The sequence below is a fragment of the Pseudophryne corroboree genome, chromosome 1, assembly GCF_028390025.1.
Source record: "Pseudophryne corroboree isolate aPseCor3 chromosome 1, aPseCor3.hap2, whole genome shotgun sequence".
Classification (NCBI taxonomy): domain Eukaryota; kingdom Metazoa; phylum Chordata; class Amphibia; order Anura; family Myobatrachidae; genus Pseudophryne; species Pseudophryne corroboree.
Window position 1 is genome coordinate 1,059,645,458 of NC_086444.1, and position 22,573 is coordinate 1,059,668,030.

General features: G+C 45.8%; 2 pseudogenes; one reads left to right on the forward strand and one right to left on the reverse strand.

Annotated features, from left to right (window-relative positions):
- Positions 1-12,737: 12,737 nt before the first annotated feature.
- On the reverse strand, positions 12,738-12,856 carry LOC134937031 (5S ribosomal RNA; annotated as a pseudogene).
- A 9,353-nt stretch (positions 12,857-22,209) lies between these two features.
- LOC134937042 (5S ribosomal RNA) lies at positions 22,210-22,328 on the forward strand (annotated as a pseudogene).
- The last annotated feature ends 245 nt before the right edge of the window (positions 22,329-22,573 follow it).

Here is a 22,573-nt window from a genome sequence, read left to right on the forward strand (position 1 = left end):
TTTTGAGTTACTAAACCGAGAAAGGCCAAACCGTCCAACACCTTCTTTAGAGGTGGCTGACCAAAATCCAAGAAACCTGCAGTGGCGGGTTCCCAGGAACAGAAGCCTGCTTCAGGTACGTCAAAGTCCTCCGCATGGTGGTGGACAGAGCGGCCTGGAGGTAGGGCCGGTGGGGCCGAGACTCAGACATTTCAGTCACGTCTGGGTGTTGTCCGGCCGGGACCCCTGGGTTCTAGATATTGTGTCCCAGGGGTACCTGCTGGAATTTCAAGATCTCCCTCCTCATCGGTTCTTCAAATCGGGATTGCCAGCATTGCCGGCAGACAGGGCTACCGTACAGGGAGCCATCCAGAAGTTGGTGGAGGCACAGGTCATTGTACCAGTCCCTCCACAAATGCAAAACAAGGGTTACTATTCAAACCTTTTCGTGGTACCGAAACTGGATGGTTTGGTCAGGCCGATTCTGAACTTAAAATCAGTAAACCCCTTTCTGAGGGATTTCAAGTTCAAAATGGAGTCTCTAAGGGCAGTGATATCAGGTCTGGAGGAGGGGGAATTCCTGGTATCCCTGGATATCAAGGATGCGTACCTCCACATTCCGATTTGGCTGCCGCATCAAGCTTATCTACGATTCGCACTGTTGGACAGTCATTTTCAGTTCCAGGCCCTGCCATTCGGCCTTTCCACAGCACCGAGGGTTTTCACCAAGGTGATGGCGGAAATGATGGTTCTCCTCCGCAGACAGGGGGTGAACATAATTCCATATCTGGACGATCTGCTGATAAAAGCATCATCCAAGGAGAAGCTGTTACGGTACATAGCTCTCACGAACCAGCTTCTCAGGGAACATGGTTGGATCCTGAATCTTCCAAAATCACATTTGGAACCAACCAGGAGGTTGTCCTTTCTGGTAATGATCCTCGACACAGAGGTGCAGAGGGTGTTCCTTCCAGAGGACAACGCTTTGGTGATTCAAACAATGGTCTGGATGTCCTGAAGCCAGCCTGGGTGTCGATTCATCAGTGCATTCGCCTTCTAGGGAAGATGGTGGCCTCTTTCGAGGCGCTGCAGTATGGGAGGTTTAATGCTCAGTCCTTCCAACTGGATCTCCTGGACAAGTGGTCCGGATCCCATTCACATGCACCAGAGAATACATCTGTCACCAAAGGCCAGGATTTCGCTCCTCTGGTGGCTGCAATTACCTCACCTTCTGGAGGGCCGCAGGTTCGGGATTCAGAACTGGATCCTTCTAACCACGGATGCAAGTCTCTGGGGCTGGGGCGCGGTCGCTCAAGGGGAAACCTTCCAAGGAAGGTGGTCATGTCTGGAAGCTGGCCTGCCGATAAACATTCTGGAACTAAGAGCCGTCTACAACGGTCTTCTCCATCTTCTGAGAAATCGGGCCATTCAAGTGCAGTCGGACAATGTAACGACAGTGGCCTACATAAACCGACAGGGCGGAACGAAGAGCAGAGCTGCAATGTAAGAGGTAACTAAAATCATCATCTGGGCAGAAAAACATGCGTTGGCGCTGTCAGCAATCTTCATTCCGGGAGTAGCCAACTGGGAAGCGGACTTCCTCAGCAGACACGACCTCCACCCAGGGGAGTAGGGTCTCCATTCGGAGGTGTTCAAGGAGGTAACAGATCTTTGGAGCATACCCCAGATCGACATGATGGCCTCTCATCTCTACAAGAAGCTTCGGTGGTATTGTTCCAGGTCGAGGACCCGCAAGCAGTGGCGGTGGATGCACAAGTGACTCCGTGGATTTTCCAGTCGGTGTACGTGTTTCCTCCACTTCCACTCATTCCAAGATTTCTCAAACAGGAGTTCAGGCAATCCTCATTGCTGCAGACTGGCCAAGAAGGGCTTGGTTGGCGTATCTTCTGGATCTACTGCTGGAAGAACCGAGGACTCTTCCTCTTCGGGAGGACCTGCTGCAGCAGGGGCCGTTCACCTATCAAGACTTACCACGGCTACGTTTGACGGCATGGAGGTTGAACGCCAGATACTAGCTCGGAAGGACATTCCGAACAAGGTTATTCCTACCCTGATACAGGCTAGGAAAGGAGTAACGTCGAAACATTACCATCGTATTTGGAAAAAATATGTATCTTGGTGTGAGTCCAAGAAGTTTCCTGCAGTAGAGTTTCAACTGGGTCGTTTTCTCCTCTTCCTGCAAGCAGGTGTGGATATGGGCCTGAGGTTAGGATCCATAAAGGTCCAGATTTTGGCCCTATCCATTTTCTTCCAAAAACTGTTCGCTGCCCTCCCTGAGGTTCAGACTTTTTCTAATTGAGTTCTGCACATTGTATCTCCCTTTGTACTGCCTACGGCGCCCTGGGATCTCAACATGGTGTTGCAATTCCTCCAGTCGGACTGGTTTGAACCTCTACATGAGGCTGAGATCAAGTTTCTCATGTGGAAGGCTGTCACTTTGTTGGCCTTAGCCTCTGCTAGACGTGTGTTGGAGTTGGGGGCTTTGTCATGTAAAAGCCCATACTTGATCTTCCATGAAGATAGAGACGTCAGCAGTTTCTTCCGAAGGTTGTGTCGGCATTTCTTATCAACCAACCTATTGTGGTGCTAGTTGCGACTGACTCCTCAATTTCATCAAAGTCCTTAGATGTTGTAAGGGGCTGAGGGCTCTAAAAATCTAAGTGAAGAGGACTGCTCATCGCAGAAAATCGGACTCTCTATTTGTCATGTATGATCCCAAGAAAATTGGGTGTCCTGCTTCTAAGCAGACAATCTCTTGCTGGATCAGGTTCACTATCCAGCATGCGTATTCTACGGCAGGCTTGCCGTGTCCTACGTCTGTTAAGGCCCACTCTACTCGTAAGGTGGGTTCTTCCTGAGCGGCTGCCTGGGGTGTCTCGGCTTTACAACTCTGCCAAGCAGCCACTTGGTTGGAGTCGAACATGTTCGCAAAGTTCTACACGTTCGATACTTTGGCCTCTGAGGACCTAAAGTTTGGTCAATTGGTTCTGCAGGAGCCTCAGCGCTCTCCCTCCCGTTCTGGAACTTTGGTACATCTCGATGGTACTAATGTGGACCCCAGCATCCTCTAGAATGTAAGAGAAAATAGGATTTTAATACCTACCGGTAAATCCTTTTCTCTTAGTCCGTAGAGGATGCTGGGGATGCTTCAAGAACCATGGGGTATAGACGGATAGCCGTTTAGGTATAATTAATTGACAAGATATATCAATAGGTGGGGTTGCCGTAAGGAATATAGCAATACTCATGTAGATAGCAACCTTCCTTCATATAATCAGTCAGATCTTATTTAATCTGATCCAGACATAGGCAATATTGCTTTCCTTAGAGGTATAGCCACCTCAATTCTTATTAGAAAGCAGAGTATATATCATAATGGTTTAGTGCTTACTATTTCATATCCAATTTATCTGAGAAATAATTAGTTCCATGTGTCGGAGATTTATTAATTTCTATTTTCACTGTTAATGAATTAACCCTTATTATATTACAGTGTAATGAAATTATCATATAGGGAGATGTGGCAATCCCATATACTATATATATAATAGCCCTTAGTGGTCCAGATTCCAGAATAAGAGATTTTCTTTGTTTTATAAACTGCTAGGACACACAGCTGCTTGACTGACTTCCAAATATATATATCACTTTGTAACAGTCTTATGATAGAGATACTGTTACATATTCAGTCACTTAATTATCTAAAAGTTAGCAGATTCTGTGTGAGGGTGGTATAATGTATCCAACACACTGTCAGTGATCGTGGTGACTGGTATAATAATATGGTATACTGAGTATGCTGGTAAGGCATGCAGCTGCTCTCCAGCCCTTAAGTGTTACCAATCAATTTGTTACACTGTAAAAGATTTTTGGTGTCCTATTAGGACATGCAGCTACTAGGCTGACTCATAAAGATTTATCCATTTGTAACAGTTATGTAACAGTTATATGCGTGTTACTGGTATTACTTAAAGATAGTATGACACATGCAGCATTATATTAATATCTATAGCAGCCAATGTGATATCTCTGCTCTGTCATAATTGTCTGGTTATTACCAATCTAGACGGCAGGAGTAATATATATTCATTGATTAGTGGCTATCTGTATGCACTTTAAACATTATAGCTGCTGAGTGACATCTTTTCTGGTATATTCCTTTCCTATGGCTCAGTAACACGCATATAACTGTTACATAACTGTTACAAATCACTGACAGTGTGTTGGATACATTATACCACCCTCACACAGAATCTGCTAACTTTTAGATAATTAAGTGACTGAATATGTAACAGTATCTCTATCATAAGACTGTTACAAAGTGATATATATATTTGGAAGTCAGTCAAGCAGCTGTGTGTCCTAGCAGTTTATAAAACAAGGAAAATCTCTTATTCTGGAATCTGGACCACTAAGGGCTATTATATATATAGTATATGGGATTGCCACATCTCCCTATATGATAATTTCATTACACTGTAATATAATAAGGGTTAATTCATTAACAGTGTAAATAGAAATTAATAAATCTCCGACACATGGAACTAATTATTTCTCAGATAAATTGGATATGAAATAGTAAGCACTAAACCATTATGATATATACTCTGCTTTCTAATAAGAATTGAGGTGGCTATACCTCTAAGGAAAGCAATATTGCCTATGTCTGGATCAGATTAAATAAGATCTGACTGATTATATGAAGGAAGGTTGCTATCTACATGAGTATTGGAATTGCTATATTCCTTAAGGCAACCCCACCTATTGATATATCTTGTCAATTAATTATACCTAAACGGCTATATCTGGATCAGATTAAATAAGATCTGGCTGATTATATGAAGGAAGGTTGCTGTTTATATGAGAATTGGAATTGCTATATTCCTTAAGGCAACCCCACCTGTTGGTATATCTCTTGCCAATTAACTATACCTAAACGGCTAAATTAAAGCTATTCATTTTCCCTCTTGGATATTAATAAATATGACCTTTCCATGATGTATGGAGATTTTCTTATTAAGTGATTCAGTATCCGGTATATGGAAAGCTATCCTCCAGTGGCATTGGATTTAGGAATATGGTCTTAGGAGACACAGAGAAATAGTGATCCCTAATTACCAAAACATTCCACAATTGGAGGTTAGCTTACCTGTCATACCCATTCACCCCCACAAATTCGCCAATGGGGATGGCTTCCCGGGAGGTAACCCCAATTGAGTGAAGGGGGGTGTATAGGATAAGACCCAGTGGTACCAGACGACATAGACACTAACAGCTATTTAATAACATTATGCTAGAAAGTGATTATTAGCAACATATATATTTATATAAACAACCCTGTTAGGGTTGTACCTTCAAAAATAACCACACGTGGACACGCTTTTTAAACTCTTCTTCACATCTCTTTATTTTCTTTATTCACATGTATGTTAGTCTTGTGATTTTAACCTTTATGTTTCACTGCAGTTTGGGATAATAACACTAATATATATCCAATTTTAATATATATTTAATAAAGGTTATATTTTATGATTCATTCATTCTGTCCAGTGCGTCAACAGTGCAGATTTCCTCTTGTTTTTCCTCCCAAATTCTTGTTCATATACACTGTAGTTGACAGCACCCCCTTATACAATAACATTGTTAATTATTGGGGAAAAGGGGTTTCCATCAAGTGGGTATATGTTGATGAATTACATATGCCCATGATACTCTAATACTGTAAGAGTGTGCAGATACCAAGTTTGTGTGTAGACCCGTCTATACCCCATGGTACTAATGTGGACCCCAGCATCCTCTATGGACTACGAGAAAAGGATTTACCGGTAGGTAATTAAAATCCTATTTTTTCCTTTCTTACATTTATACAAGTGACTAACCCTTACTGGTCAATTTGATTACAATTGAAAAACATTTTCCATATCACCGTAATCTCTTAGTTTGTGTGGGAATCCCTCTTTATTTACCATCCCTCACTCCCTCATTGGCATCGGATCCTCTAGTTGTGCTATTCTAGTCTCGAACTATTGTGTTAAATGGAAGCTCTTTCTTATTTGTACAGTATCTTAATATTTATTTAGAGTCAATATAGCAATAAAACTTTCCCATATCTCAAACAGTTGTTTTAGCCTTTTTTCCTTTCTCTTACATCCTAGAGGATACTGGGAATCCATTTAGTACCATGAGGTACAGACGGGTCCGCTAGGAGCCTTGGGCACTATAAGAAATTGATAGTGTGCGCTGGCTCCTCCCTCTATGCCCCTCCTACCAGACTCAGTTTAGAAAATGTAGCTGGAAGAGTCGGTGACGTCGCTGGAAGCTCCTGAAGAGTTTTCTGCATCTATTTTATCTGTTTGTTATTTTCAGGCAGGACTAGATGGCACCAGCCTGCCTGCTTCGTGGGACTTGGGGGGGGGGAGGGGGGGGGTGGAGACGGCCCAACCTCTTGAAGGGTTAATGGTCCCATTCCCGGCTGACAGGACACTAGCTCCTGAGGGAACTATTCGCACGCCCCACCACAGCAAGCGTACATTCCCGCAGCACGCCGCCACCCCTAACAGAGCCAGAAGATAGAAGAGTGGTAAGTACTAAGCCGGCGTCCCGGTTAGCGGGTTGCCGGCCATTATGGCGGCATGAGGGTACGGAGACGCACGGCTTCTACGGGGGCATCGGCATCTCCAAACTCGGTACACAGTGTGGACACACTGCTTCTGAGGGAGCAAACTGAGTCTAAGTACACTGCGGGTGTACACAGTACCCAGACTGGCATTACAGACTTAAAAGGCGACTGACTCCATTTTAAGCACTAACATTACCTCAGCCAGTATAAAAAAGTGGGAAGACCGCATGCCATTGAAGGGGCGGGGCTTCACTATGAGCGGATCCAGCAGCTCACCAGCGCCATTTTCCCTCTGCAGTGGACACAGACGCTGACTGACAGGGACGCGCAGCTCCACCGGAGGGACTCCAGATTACCACAGCGGTACCAGGGGGTCATAGCAGGGGGGGAGTGCTTACTAGTGTACTAAGTCCCCAAACTGGGTACTTAGTCTGCGACCTGGCTAAGCTTGGCATTAGCAGTAAGGGCGCTGTGTGCTGGCTCCAGGCTATCTCTGCGTCTCTCTTGAAGGGCTCTTTGTGGGTTAATTGTTCATTTAACCTTTTCCTGTGTGTGTGTGCTGTCACTGTCACAGTATGTCAGACAAAGAGTTTGTTTCATGTAAGGCACAGTGTTCCTCTTCTCTGGGGGTTCACTACAGTGTACTCAGTGCAGTGTACCTTCCCAAGCTAGCGGGGCGGAGCCAGCTTGGCTGGATTACATTAGGGGAATGATTTCCAATATTTCTACTACATTGTCCCGCAATGAGAAAGAGACGCAATACTTAAGAAAATCAGAGTTTATGAACAGAGACTCAGTACCCAAACCAGCATCTCAATATCCCTACCATTTGTCCGCAGAAACGTCCTTTGGCCCATATCCTGCAGTCTGACTCTGATGAGAAGGGGTCAGACATGGAGGAGGAGGAGGTGGACTCAGAGGTGGGGGAGGCTACTCTGTCACAGGGAATATAGGCTCTCATAGAAGCTATCAGAGAAGTTCTATATATTCCTGATAAGGTAACAGAGGAGACTGAGGAATCTTATTTTAATATACAAAATAAATCCTCAACCACTTTTCCTGTATCAAAGGAACTAAATACCCTGTTTGAAGAACCGTGGGTTAATCCTGATAGGAAATTTCAAATCCCTAAAAGGTTGATATCATCTTTTCCCTTTCCTCAAGAGGATAGGAAAAAATAGGAAAATCCACTGGTAGTGGATGCATCAGTATCTAGGCTGTCATGGAAAGTTGTATTGCCTGTCCCGGGTGCAGCATCCCTAAAAGACACGGCTGAACGTAGAATTGAGAATACACTCAAATCTTTGTATACGGCTGCTGGGGTGGCCCAGAGACCCACTATAGCATGTGGGTGGATTACTTAGGCCATCGCCAAATGGTCGGGTAACCTAATTGAGGGGTTAGGTACGTTGCCTCAGGGGGAGATTATTTTACTCCTGCAACATATACAGGACTCTGCGAATTTTATGGTGGAAGCCATAAAAGAAATAGGATTGCTTAATGCACGCACCACTGCTATGGCAGTGTAAGCATGCAGAGGCTTATGGCTATGCCAGTGGACTGCTGACGCGGACTCCAGGAAAGGTGTGGAAGGCCTACCCTTCACAGGATAGGCCTTATTTGGAGATGAACTAGACAAATGGATCTCCAAAGCTAAAGCGGGTAAGTCCACATATCTTCCTTCTGCAGCTTCACCAGCCAGGAAGGCCTACTCAGGACCTAATCTACAGTCCTTTCGGACTGCCGAGTTTAATGGCAAAACCAGAGGTTCCTCTACAGCCACCAGAGGCGCTAGAGGTAAACCATGCAAACCAGCAAACTGCCGGTTCACAGGAACAGAGCTCAGGCTCTGCTTCCTCAGAGCCTTCAGCATGATGTTGGACCGCAATGTCTGGAAGACTGGCAGGTGGGAGCCCAACTAAAAATTTTCAGTCACATCTGGACAGGTTCGTGCCAGGATCCCTGGGTCATAGATCTTATTTTCCAGTGCTACAGACTGGAGTTTCAGGAGCTCCCACCCCACAGATTCTTCAAATCAGGCTTACCAGTTTCACAAGAGACAAGTATAACCTTACAGGATGCCATTCAAAAAGTGGTACAGACTCAGGTCATTGTTCCAGTTCCATCTCATATGCAAAACAAGGGATATTATTCCAACTTGTTTGTAGTACCGAAACCGGACGGTACGGTAAGACTGATTTTGAACCTCAAGTCGTTGAACCCGTACTTACGAGTGTTCAAATTCAAGATGGAGTCTTTGAGAGCGGTGATCTTAGGTCTGGAGGAGGGGGAATTCTTAGTGTCTCTGGATATCAAGGATGCGTTTGTAACAAGGGATTGTGGATCAGCACTAGCCGAGCACAATCATTTATACAGTATCAATAATTGTATAATTATATAATGACCAATATCCAAACTATTAGCTTCAATAAAGAACAGTATCCGATTGGTGGTGCTCCCAATTATTTTGTAGACAACTACAATTTAAAGTGAGAAAGACAGACAAAAAACTTTTTGGGAGCACTCTTTTGTAATAATAAAGTAAGTGAAATGAATGAAAAAATTCTGAATGTGCCAATAATATAAAACGTAACCTTTAATTGATTCCCCAATAAAAATCTGACATTGTTGTCTTAGAACAATTATATAAAAACTTGATTGCCTTTTTAACACATAAGGTTCAAGTTGCAGATTTAACTGCAGGTGAAATCTGTGGAATGTATTGTGGATCCCTATATTAATGAAAAGGAATCTGATTGACCACTGAGTGGTTTGTAACTATGTGATATCTTTAACTGACAATCTCTGTTGACAGTAAAAGGATCTAAAGATGGATCATATGGCAGTATATATGGGATGTACCTTCATATTCCGATCTGACCGCCTCATCAGGCTTATCTACGGTTTGCAATGCAGGTCTACCACTACCAGTTCCAAATTCGGATCTTGGTGCATCTGTGCATTCGCCTTCTGGGGAAAATGGTAGCCTCTTACGAGGCGCTTCCGTTAGTGATGAGCGGATTCGGTTTTACTCGGTTTTACTCGGTTCTCAAAACGGCATCTTATTGGCTCACGGATGTCACGTGTTTTGGATAGCCAATAAGATGCCGTTTTGAGAACCGAGTAAAACCGAACCTCGCTCATCACTAGCTTCCGTATGGAAGGTTCAGTATGGAAGCTGCATCTGTTGGACAAATGGTCCAGATTGCATCTTCACATGCACCAGAGGATCCATCTATCTCCAAGAGCCAGAATCTCCCTTCTGCGGTGGCTACAGACTTCTCACCTCGTCGAGGGTCGGAGGTTCAGGATTCAGAATTGGATTCTGCTAACCACAGACGCAAGCCTCAGAGGTTGGGGAGCAGTCACCCAGGGGTGCAGTTTTAAGGAAGATGGTCAAGTCAGGAAGTCGTCCTTCCAATAAACATCTTGGAACTGGTAATGTACATAAACAGACAGGGCGGAACGAAAAGCAGAGCAGCAATGTCAGAGGTGTCAAGAATTCTCTTCTGGGTGGAGAAACACGCCGTGGCATTGTCAGCGGTCTTCATTCCAGGAGTAGACAACTGGGAAGCAGACTTCCTCAGCAGACACGATCCACACCCGGGGGAGTGGGGTCTCCATCTGGAGGTATTCCGGTGGTTGACACGTCGGTGGGGATATACACAGATCGACATAATGGCCTCTCGACTCAACAAGAGGCTCAAGCGGTATTGTTCTAGGTTGAGAGACCCATAGGCAGTGGTGGTAGACGCTCTGACAATTTCATGGGTCTACCAGCTGGTGTACGTATTTCCTCCACTTCCTCTGATCCCAAAAATTCTCAAGAGAATAAAAAAAGAAAAGGTTCAAGCAATCCTCATTGCTCTGGAGTGGCCTCGAAGGGCCTGGTATGCGGATCTTCTCGAGATGCTGATCGAAGATCCGTGGCCTCTACCTCCTCGCGAGGATCTTCTGCAACAGGGCCCATTCGCCTATCAAGACTTACTGTGGCTACATTTAACAGCATGGAAGTTGAACGGCTTATTCTAGCCAGAAGAGGGATTCCTGACAAGGTCATCCCGACTATGATCCAAGCCAGGAAGGGGGTAATGTCTAAACATTATCACTGTATATGGAAGAAGTATGTATGTTGGTGTGACTGCAGACAGTATTCTGTGGTGGAATCTCATCTGGGACATCTCCTATTTTTTTTCTGCAGTCAGGTGTGGATGTGAGCCTACGCCTAGGCTCCATTAAAGTCCAAATTTCGGCCTTGTCTATTTATTTTCAGAAACAATTGGCTTCTCTCCCTGAGTTCCAGAAGTTTTTGAAAGGCATTCTGCACATCCAGCCTCCCTTTGTGCCTCCCACGGCACCTTGGGATCTCAATTTGGTGCTGCAGTTCCTCCAATCGGACTGGTTTGAACCGTTACAGGAGGTTGACGTAAAGTACCTTTACGTGGAAGACCATCACACTGTTGGCCCTGGCTTCAGCAAGACATGTGTCAGAGCTAGGGATGTTGTCTCACAAGAGCCCCTACTTAATTTTCCATGAGGAACTCAGAACTTGTCAGCAATTTCTTCCTAAGGTGGTGTCCGCGTTTCACATCAACCAACCTATTGTGGTTCCAGCTGTTATGGACACCTCTGCTTCTTCAAAGTCTTTGGATGTTGTGAGGGCCTTGAAGGTGTACGTAAAAAGGACGGCTCATCACAGGAAATCTAACTCACTGTTCGTACTCTATGATCCCAATAAAATTGGGTGTCCTGCTTCAAAGCAGTCTATTGCACGCTGGATCAGGCTTACTATTCAGCATGATTATTCCACGGCAGGATTGCCGGCTCCAAAATCTGTATAGGCCAACTCTACTAGGTCGGTGGGTTCTTCTTGGGCGGCTGCCCGGGGTGTCTCTGCTGTACAGCTCTGCCGAGCAGCTACTTGGTCAGGTTCGAACACATTTGCAAAGTTTTACAAGTTTGATGCTTTGGCCTCTGAGGACCTTCAGTTTGGTCGATCAGTTCTGCAGGATCCTCAGCACTCTCCTACCCGGTTTGGGAGCTTTGGTACTTCCCCATGGTACTAAATGGATTCTCAGTATACTCTAGGACAGGGGTGGGGAACCTCAGGCCCACGGGCCGTATAAGGCTCGCAAAGCCACTTGATCCGGCCCGGCCAGGCTCACCTAACCCAGAGAGAAGTCGGGCGCCCACTGAGATTTTGTTACCGGCGGGCGCCTGGCTCCTTCTCCTCACCAGCAGCCGGAGGCAGGAGCTCACTCCTGAGCTTCGGCTTCTGGCTCAGGTAGTGTACATGTGCGGCGCTCCCATAGTTCTGAGGTGCGGGAGGGCAGGTGGAGGGCAGCGGTTTGGAAACAGGAGAAGGGCTGGTCAGTATTGTGGTTTTTTTATTCTTTTAATGTGTGTGTGTGTAAGCGGCGCTACTACGGGGCTTATCTAATGGAGCATAACATCAGGGGAGCATATTTAATGGGGCATAACAACTGACTGGGGGCATAGCTAATGGGGCATAACAACTGACTGGGTCATATATAATGGGGCATATCAACTGACTGGGGGCATATCTGATGGATCATAACAACTGACTGGGGGCATGTCTAATGAGGAATAACAACTGGAAAGAGGGAGAGAGAGAAGTCTCTTGTGTGGGCGCACTCTTAAGAAAAAAAGGAAAATTCCTATGACATGTGAAAAGAAATACTTAAAACATAGTTTTTAATGTTGACGTTTAAAACGAAATTACCCATAGAACTGATCCATATGAAATAAGGATATGATGATTAAAGTTTAAAATGTTCTGGTCTGTTTAATCACAATGCGTGATTGGAATGGTTGTAGACATTTGATCGTCTTACCCCCATTTCCCCTGACCAGTACAGAATATCTGTATTGATGGGACCGAGGAGTGGTCATAAAGGATTATTTGATAAGTATGTCCCAATAGGGCTACTTAAGTTAAAAATTTAATGGTCACCTGCATTCAAAAGGACCTGACTTTTTGACGTAAGCCACAATAATTGGTCGTAAGCCTCAAATATGAAGGAATTTCATAGAAGTAAGAATTAGTGGTGATACTGCTGTTGGCGTCGCAACTCACATAGAAAGGGAAATAATCCCTGCTCTAGAACACCAGGTATTCGCAGGAAGTCTCCTCTCCCGGTACTAACCCGGCCCAACGCTGTTTGGCTTCCAAGATCGGACGAGATCGGGCATTGGCAGCGTGGTATGATAGTAGAGAATTTATATGATAGTACACCAATGAGAGTGCACCTGTATACGAAATAAGAAAGAGAAAAGCAGTGTGGAGACAGTTTGCAAAGCCAAGAAAAGAGATGAATGAGTAAAGTAAAAATATGTGGATCTACTTTCTACGTTAGGCACGGCTCATCAAATCCCACAACTGTGGTATTGTGCTCCGTGGATCGCAGATGAGAGTCCACGGAAAAATAGTAAAGCATGAGCAAGAGGTACAAGATTTATGAGTTTGGTTAAATTGTCTGAAGTAACGACAGTACAAAAAACTGATAATACATTGGGTTAGAGATCAGATAGATAATATGTTAAATGTCTGTGTCACCAGAGAACTTAGCCATGAATAGTATATGCTGATATTAGCACAAATGGAAAAAGAGAAAGAAAAAATTGCTTTCTAATATATGAATCCGTAGCATGTTACTCAGACTGGGCAGGCAATGCAATCATGATATTTAAGCATCAATTTGAGGATTCTCATTAATAATCATAATACATCATGAACTGAGTGTGGAAATTCATTTGAGTTTTGGAAAATCAAGTATAGTAAATCCCACAAATTAGGCCAGGAAAACAATGGTATTGTCAGTAAAAAGAGAGGCACTGAGGTTCACTGTGAATGAAAAAAATTCTATAGCATTATGCTGGCCTCTGCTGGTGAAGACTCAGGCAGACAGTGTGAGATATCTAACAGATATGAAAGAATTATTATATATGTGTGTGCACAGCTGCTGTAAGGAAATAGAGCTTATAGCAGCAATCTGTATGTGTACTACACAGGTCTACTAGGATATTATTAAACACACATATAATGTTGCTGTCTGTGTGTATTGTGCACAGGACAGCAGTGGGCTTACGAGCACCAGAATTGAAAAGATCAGAATGGGCAGGTCAGGGCATCGTCAGGTACCAATGCAGGAGCCAAGAGTTCACTCCATATGCGGTCTCCCCCGTGGAAGGCGCGTTTGATGCGTTTCGCCCTGACGGGCTTGTTCACTTCCGGGTTTGGAGGGGTGAGTGGGGAACGGGGTTTTAAGGCAGCTCATATGTAAATACTAACCAATTATCTGGTGATTCGGGCGCGGTGGGCCGGAGCTAACAGCTGCCGCTACGGAGCGAAAAAATTGGTGTTATTAGGGGGGACAATGTGAAGGTGACATCCTGTAGGTAAGGGGTGGGAGGGGAAAGGAGACACTGACAATCACCACAAGGGATCCATCAAGGAATTCAAAGCCTTTGGCCTAGATCGTGTCCACTTGGGCATACGAGGTGGGGACATTACCAAGGAACTCTACAAGAAAGAGAGCGAATTGATCTTTCGTCTCAACAGCCTCAGGCCCTTCGGCCTGAATGAAAACATCAATTATGCTGTTTTCCTCTGAACAATCCTTATAGAATTACAATCAGTTCCCTAACTCTTTAATTTCAAAAGAATTCTTCTTTATTCTCTTGGTTTTTTTCCTCACCTTGTTTCCACTTTTTCCCTCCCTCATTCCTTTCTCCCTTCTTTTTTTCTTCCCCCCATGCTTCTTCTCCAGTGCCCCTCCTCCCCCTGTTCTTCCCCCCTCTCCTTTCCCCCTCACTCTCTTTTCCCCCCCAAACCCCCCCTTTTCTTCCTCCCCCTCCCCCCCCCCTTCTTTCCACCCCCCCCTCCTTTCCCCTCCCCCCCCCCCCCCACCACTATAAACCCCCACTTCCCTGTCCAGTCCATCTTCCCACCTTTTCCCCACTCCTTGGATCTACACAGCCCCATATAGAATAACACGGTCCGGATAACACTTCCGCCTCTCACATTCCCCTTTCCCAACTTTATCAATTCTCATTTACTCATTTGTCCAACCTTCTTTCACATCCTCATATCCCTCTATCAGTACAACACCCACAGGGACCCTTCCACTGGTCCATCCTACCAGCTTGCCCTTTCCTCACCTAATCCAAACGCACATCCCCTTTCTCTTTTCCCACCTCTCTCAATCTTTTCACCCCTCCCCCTCCGGTACACACCCCGCTCATCTCACCCTCTAGTGATTGTCAGTGTCTCCTTTCCCCTCCCACCCCTTACCTACAGGATGTCACCTTCACATTGTCCCCCCTAATAACACCCAACACGGCCACCCATATACCATAACCATCCCTCCCTCCACCATCCCTTATCCACACCCATATCCAGGCAATGATCCCGGGACCATATTTAATACTGTAGGCTCAATTTACACTCACTGGTGTTTCACACTTATCATATTTTATTACAATTATCACATACATCCTTATTTCCCACACCTTTATTGACCCAATTTCTATCCCGATTATGTCAGACGCTATTTCATCATCAATCTAAATCCCATGACATCTCCATTGTCCCTCACCAATTTTTTCTACCTGGGTCTCTTTCTTACTACATTGTTCCCCCAACTTTGCCTCATATTTATCTCTTTATTAGCGTCCCCTTCCTCTTGTTTCTTGTATCACACATCTGCCATCTACCAAGATGGTGCCTAGGGCCTTTCTGTTCTTCTATTATATATTTTTCCTCTACCAAGATGGCGCCCGGGATCTCGCGGCTCTTCCGGACCACCCGACCATTCCCACCATACGTGTGTGAATAGCCAGCCAGCAACATGGCGCCTCAGACCTCACAACTCCCGCCTCCTAATCCGCGTCACGCTCCGTCATAATCACAGCTGACCGGCGCTCCGTAGCGGCAGCTGTTAGCTCCGGCCCACCGCGACCGAATCACCAGATAATTGGTCAGTATTTACATATGAGCTGCCTTAAAACCCCGTTCCCCACTCACCCCTCCAAACCCGGAAGTGAACAAGCCCGTCAGGGCGAAACGCATCAAACGCGTCTTCAACGGGGGGGACCGCATATGGAGTGAACTCTTGGCTCCTGCATTGGTACCTGACGATGCCCTGACCTGCCCATTCTGATCTTTTCAATTCTGGTGATCGTAAGCCCACTGCTGTCCTGTGCACAATATACACAGACAGCAACATTATATGTGTGTTTAATAATATCCTAGTAGACCTGTGTAGTACACATACAGATTGCCGCTATAAGCTCTATTTCCTAACGGCAGCTGTGCACACACATATATAATAATTCTTTCATATCTGTTAGATATCTCACACTGTCTGCCTGAGTCTTCACCAGCAGAGGCCAGCATAATGCTATAGAATTTTTTTCATTCACAGTGAACCTCAGTGCCTCTCTTTTTACTGACAATACCATTGTTTTCCTGGCCTAATTTGTGGGATTTACTATACTTGATTTTCCAAAACTCAAATTAATTTCCACACTCAGTTCAGGATGTATTATGATTATTAATGAGAATCCTCAAATTGATGCTTAAATATCATGATTGCATTGCCTGCCCAGTCTGAGTAACTATGGATTCATATATTAGAAAGCAATTTTTTCTTTCTCTTTTTCCATTTGTGCTAATATCAGCATATACTATTCATGGCTAAGTTCTCTGGTGACACAGACATTTAACATATTATCTATCTGATCTCTAACCCAATGTATTATCAGTTTCTCTATCGTCCTAGTGGATGCTGGGGTTCCTGAAAGGACCATGGGGAATAGCGGCTCCGCAGGAGACAGGGCACAAAAGTAAAGCTTTCCGATCAGGTGGTGTGCACTGGCTCCTCCCCCTATGACCCTCCTCCAAGCCAGTTAGATTTTTGTGCCCGGCCGAGAAGGGTGCAATCTAGGTGGCTCTCCTAAAGAGCTGCTTAGAAAAGTTTAGCTTAGGTTTTTTATTTTACAGTGAGTCCTGCTGGCAACAGGATCACTGCAACGAGGGACTTAGGGGAGAAGAAGTGAACTCACCTGCGTGCAGGATGGATTGGCTTCTTGGCTACTGGACATCAGCTCCAGAGGGACGATCACAGGTACAGCCTGGATGGTCACCGGAGCCTTGCCGCCGGCCCCCTTGCAGATGCTGAAGTAAGAAGAGGTCCAGAATCGGCGGCAGAAGACTCCTCAGTCTTCTAAAGGTAGCGCACAGCACTGCAGCTGTGCGCCATTTTCCTCTCAGCACACTTCACACGGCAGTCACTGAGGGTGCAGGGCGCTGGGAGGGGGGCGCCCTGGGAGGCAAAATGAATACCTATTTTGGCTAAAAATACCTCACATATAGCCTCCGGAGGCTATATGGAGATATTTAACCCCTGCCAGAATCCGTTAAGAGCGGGAGACGAGGCCGCCGAAAAAGGGGCGGGGCCTATCTCCTCAGCACACAGCGCCATTTTCCCTCACAGAAAGGCTGGAGGGAAGGCTCCCAGGCTCTCCCCTGCACTGCACTACAGAAACAGGGTTAAAACAGAGAGGGGGGGCACTAATTTGGCGTTAGAAATATATAAAAAAGATGCTATAAGGGAAAACACTTATATAAGGTTGTCCCTATATAATTATAGCGTTTTTGGTGTGTGCTGGTAAACTCTCCCTCTGTCTCTCCAAAGGGCTAGTGGGTCCTGTCCTCTATCAGAGCATTCCCTGTGTGTGTGCTGTGTGTCGGTACGTGTGTGTCGACATGTATGAGGACGATGTTGGTGAGGAGGCGGAGCAATTGCCTGTAATGGTGATGTCACTCTCTAGGGAGTCGACACCGGAATGGATGGCTTATTTAGGGAATTACGTGATAATGTCAACACGCTGCAAGGTCGGTTGACGACATGAGACGGCCGACAAACAATTAGTACCGGTCCAGACGTCTCAAAAACACCGTCAGGGGTTTTAAAACGCCCGTTTACTTTAGTCGGTCGACACAGACACAGACAGGGACACTGAATCCAGTGTCGACGGTGAATAAACAAACGTATTCCTTATTAGGGCCACACGTTAAAGGCAATGAAGGAGGTGTTTCATATTTCTGATACTACAAGTACCACAAAAGAGGGTATTATGTGGGATGTGAAAAAACTACCGTAGTTTTTCCTGAGTCAGATAAATTAAATAAAGTGTGTGATGATGCGTGGGTTCCCCCCGATAGAAAATTATGGGCGGTATACCCTTTCCCGCCAGAAGTTAGGGCGCGTTGGGAAACACCCCTTAGGGTGGATAAGGCGCTCACACGCTTATCAAAACAAGTGGCGGTACCGTCTATAGATAGGGCCGTCCTCAAGGACCAGCTGACAGGAGGCTGGAAAATATCATAAAAAGTATATACACACATACTGGTGTTATACTGCGACCAGCGATCGCCTCAGCCTGGATGTGCAGAGCTGAGGTGGCTTGGTCGGATTCCCTGACTAAAAATATTGATACCCTTGACAGGGACAGTATTTTATTGACTATAGAGCATTTAAAGGATGCATTTCTATATATGCGAGATGCACAGAGGGATATTTGCACTCTGGCATCAAGAGTAAATGCGATGTCCATATCTGCCAGAAGATGTTATGGACACGACAGTGGTCAGGTGATGCAGATTCCAAACGGCACAAAGGTGTATTGCCGTATAAAGGAAGAGGAGTTATTTGGGGTCGGTCCATCGGACCTGGTGGCCACGGCAACTGCTGGAAAATCCGCCGTTTTTACCCTAAGTCACATCTCTGCAGAAAAAGACACCGTCTTTTCAGCCTCAGTCCTTTCGTCCCTATAAGATCATATCTGCCCAGGGATAGAGGAAAGGGAAGAAGACTGCAGCAGGCAGCCCATTCCAAGGAACAGAAGCGTTCCACCGCTTCTGACAAGTTCTCAGCATGGCGCTGAGACCGTACAGGACCCCTGGATCCTACAAGTAGTATCCCAGGGGTACAGATTGGAATGTCGAGACGTTTCCCCTTCGCAGGCTCCTGAAGTCTGCTTTACCAAGGTCTCCCTCCGACAAGGAGGCAGTATGGGAAAAAGTTCACAAGCTGTATTCCCAGCAGGTGATAATTAAATTACCCCTCCTACTACAAGAAAAGGGGTATTATTCCACACTATATTGTGGTACTGAAGCCAGAAGGCTAGGTGTGACTTATTCTAAAAAATTTTTTGAACACTTACAAAGGTTCAAATCAAGATGGAGTCACTCAGAGCAGTGATAACGAACCAGGAAGAAGGGGACTATATAGTGTCCCGGGACATCAGGGATGCTTACCTCTATGTCCCAAATTTGCCCTTCTCACTAAGGGTACCTCAGGTTCGTGGTGCAGAACTGTCACTATCAGTTTCAGACGCTGCCGTTTGGATTGTCCACGGCACCCCGGGTCTTTACCAAGGTAATAGCCGAAATGATGATTCTTCTTCGAAGAAAAGGCGTCTTAATTATCCCTTACTTGGACGATCTCCTGATAAGGGCATAGTCCAGGGAACAGTTGGAGGTCGGAGTAGCACTATCTCGGATACTGCTACAACAGCACGGGTGGATTCTAAATATTCCAAAATCGCAGCTGATCCCGACGACACGTCTGCTGTGCCTAGGGATGTTTCTGGACACCGTCCAGAAAAAGGTGTTTCTCCCGGAAGAGAAAGCCAGGGAGTTATCCGAGCTAGTCAGGAACCTCCTAAAAACAGTGCATCATTGCACAAGGGTCCTGGTAAAAATGGTGGCTTCCTACGAAGCAATTCCATTCGGCAGATTTCACGCAAGAACTTTTCAGTGGGATCTGCTGGACAAATGGTCCGGATCGCATCTTCAGATGCATCAGCGGATAACCCTATATCCAAGGACAAGGGTGTCTCTCCTGTGGTGGTTATAGAGTGCTCATCTTCTAGAGGGCCGCAGATTCGGCATTCAGGATTGGATGCTGGTGACCACGGAGCCCAGCCCGAGAGGCTGGGGAGCAGTCACACAAGGAAAAAATTTCCAGGGAGTGTGATCAAGTCTGGAGACTTTTCTCCACATAAATATACTGGAGCTAAGGGTAAATTTATAATGCTCTAAGCTTAGCAAGACCTCTGCTTCAAGGTCAGCCGGTATTGATCCAGTGGGAAAAACATCACGGCAGTCGCCCACGAAAACAGACAGGGCGACACAAGAAGCAGGAGGGCAATGGCAAAAACTGCAAGGACTTTTCGCTGGGCGGAAAATCATGTGATAGCACTGTCAGCAGTGTTTCATCCCGGGAATGGAAACTGGGAAGCAGACTTCCTCAGCAGGCACGACCTCCACCCGGGAGAGGGGAAACTTCATCGGGAAGTTTTTTCCACATGATTGTAAACCGTTGGGAAATACCAAAGGTGGACATGATGGCGTCCCGTCTGAACAAAAAACGGGACAGGTATTGCGCCAGGTCAAGAGACCCTCAGGCAATAGCTGTGGACGTTCTGGTAACACCGTGGGTGTACCAGTCGGTGTATGTGTTCCCTCCTCTGCTTCTCATACCTAAGGTGCTGAGAATTATAAGACGTAGAGGAGTAAGAACTATACTCATGGCTCCGGATTGGCCAAGAAGGACTTGGTACCCGGAACTTCAAGAGATGCTTACAGAGGTCTTATGGCCTCTGCCGCTAAGAAGGGACTTGCTTCAGCAAGTACCATGTCTGTTCCAAGACTTACCGCAGCTGCGTTTGTCGGCATGGCGGTGGAAAGCCGGATCCTAAGGGAAAAAGGCATTCCGGAAGAGGTCATTCCTACCCTGGTCAAAGCCAGAAAGGAGGTGACCGCACAACATTATCACCACATGTGGCGAAAATATGTTGCGTGGTGTGAGGCCAGGAAGGCCCCACAAAGAAATTTCAACTCGGTCGTTTCCTGCATTTCCTGCAAACAGGAGTGTCTATGGGCCTCAAATTGGGGTCCATTAAGGTTCAAATTTCGGCCCTGTCGATTTTCTTCCAGAAAGAATTGGCTTCAGTTCCTGAAGTCCAGAAGTTTGTCAAGGGAGTATTGCATATACAACCCCCTTTTGTGCCTCCAGTGGCACTGTGGGATCTCAACGTAGTTCTGGGATTCCTCAAATCACATTGGTTTAAAACCAGTCAAATCTGTGGATTTGAAGCATCTCACATGAAAAGTGACCATGCTCTTGGCCCTGGCCTGGACCAGGCGAGTGTCAAATTGGTGGTTTTTTCTCAAAAAAGCCCATATCTGTTTGTCCATTCGGACAGGGCAGAGCTGCGGACTCGTCCCCAGTTCTCTCCCTAAGGTGGTGTCAGTGTTTCACCTGAACCAGCTTATTGTGGTGCCTTGCACCTACTAGGGACTTGGAGGACTCCAAGTTGCTAGATGTTGTCAGGGCCCTGAAAATATGTTCCAGGACGGCTGGAGTCAGGAAAACTGACTTGCTGTTATCCTGTATGCACCCAATAAACTGGGTGCTCTTGCTTCTAAGCAGACTATTGCTAGTTGGATGTGTAATACAATTCAGCTTGCACATTCTGTGGCAGGCCTGCCACAGCCAAAATATGTAAATGCCCATTCCACAAGGAAGGTGGGCTCATCTTGGGCGGCTGCCCGAGGGGTCTCGGCTTTACAACTTGCCGAGCAGCTACTTGGTCAGGGGCAAACACGTTTGCTAAATTCTACAAATTTGATACCCTGGCTAAGGAGGACCTGGAGTTCTCTCATTCGGTGCTGCAGAGTCATCCGCACTCTCCCGCCCGTTTGGGAGCTTTGGTATAATCCCCATGGTCCTTTCAGGAACCCCAGCATCCACTAGGACGATAGAGAAAATAAGAATTTACTTACCGATAATTCTATTTCTCGGAGTCCGTAGTGGATGCTGGGCGCCCATCCCAAGTGCGGATTATCTGCAATACTTGTACATAGTTACAAAAATCGGGTTATTATTGTTGTGAGCCATCTTTTCAGAGGCTCCGCTGTTATCATACTGTTAACTGGGTTTAGATCACAAGTTGTACGGTGTGATTGGTGTGGCTGGTATGAGTCTTACCCGGGATTCAAAATTCCTCCCTTATTGTGTACGCTCGTCCGGGCACAGTACCTAACTGGCTTGGAGGAGGGTCATAGGGGGAGGAGCCAGTGCACACCACCTGATCGGAAAGCTTTACTTTTGTGCCCTGTCTCCTGCGGAGCCGCTATTCCCCATGGTCCTTTCAGGAACCCCAGCATCCACTACGGACTCCGAGAAATAGAATTATCGGTAAGTAAATTCTTATTTTTTTGTACTGTCGTTTCTTCAGAAAATTTAACCAAACTCATAAATCTTGTACCTCTTGCTCATGCTTTACTATTTTTCCGTGGACTCTCATCTGCGATCCACTGAGCACAATACCACAGTTGTGGGATTTGATGAGCCGTGCCTAACGTAGAAAGTAGATCCACATATTTTTACTTTACTCATTTATCTCTTTTCTTGGCTTTGCAAACTGTCTCCACACTGCTTTTCTCTTTCTTATTTCATATATAGGTGCACTCTCATTGGTGTACTATCATATAAATTCTCTACTATCATACCACGCTGCCAATGCCCGATCTCGTCCGATCTTGGAAGCCAAACAGCGTTGGGCCGGGTTAGTACCGGGAGAGGAGACTTCCTGCGAATACCTGGTGTTCTAGAGCAGGGATTATTTCCCTTTCTATGTGAGTTGCGACGCCAACAGCAGTATCACCACTAATTCTTACTTCTATGATATTCCTTCATATTTGAGGCTTACGACCAATTATTGTGGCTTACGTCAAAAAGTCAGGTCCTTTTGAATGCAGGTGACCATTAAATTTTGAACTTAAGTAGCCCTATTGGGACATACTTATCAAATAATAAGATTTTACTTACCGGTAAATCTATTTCTCGTAGTCCGTAGTGG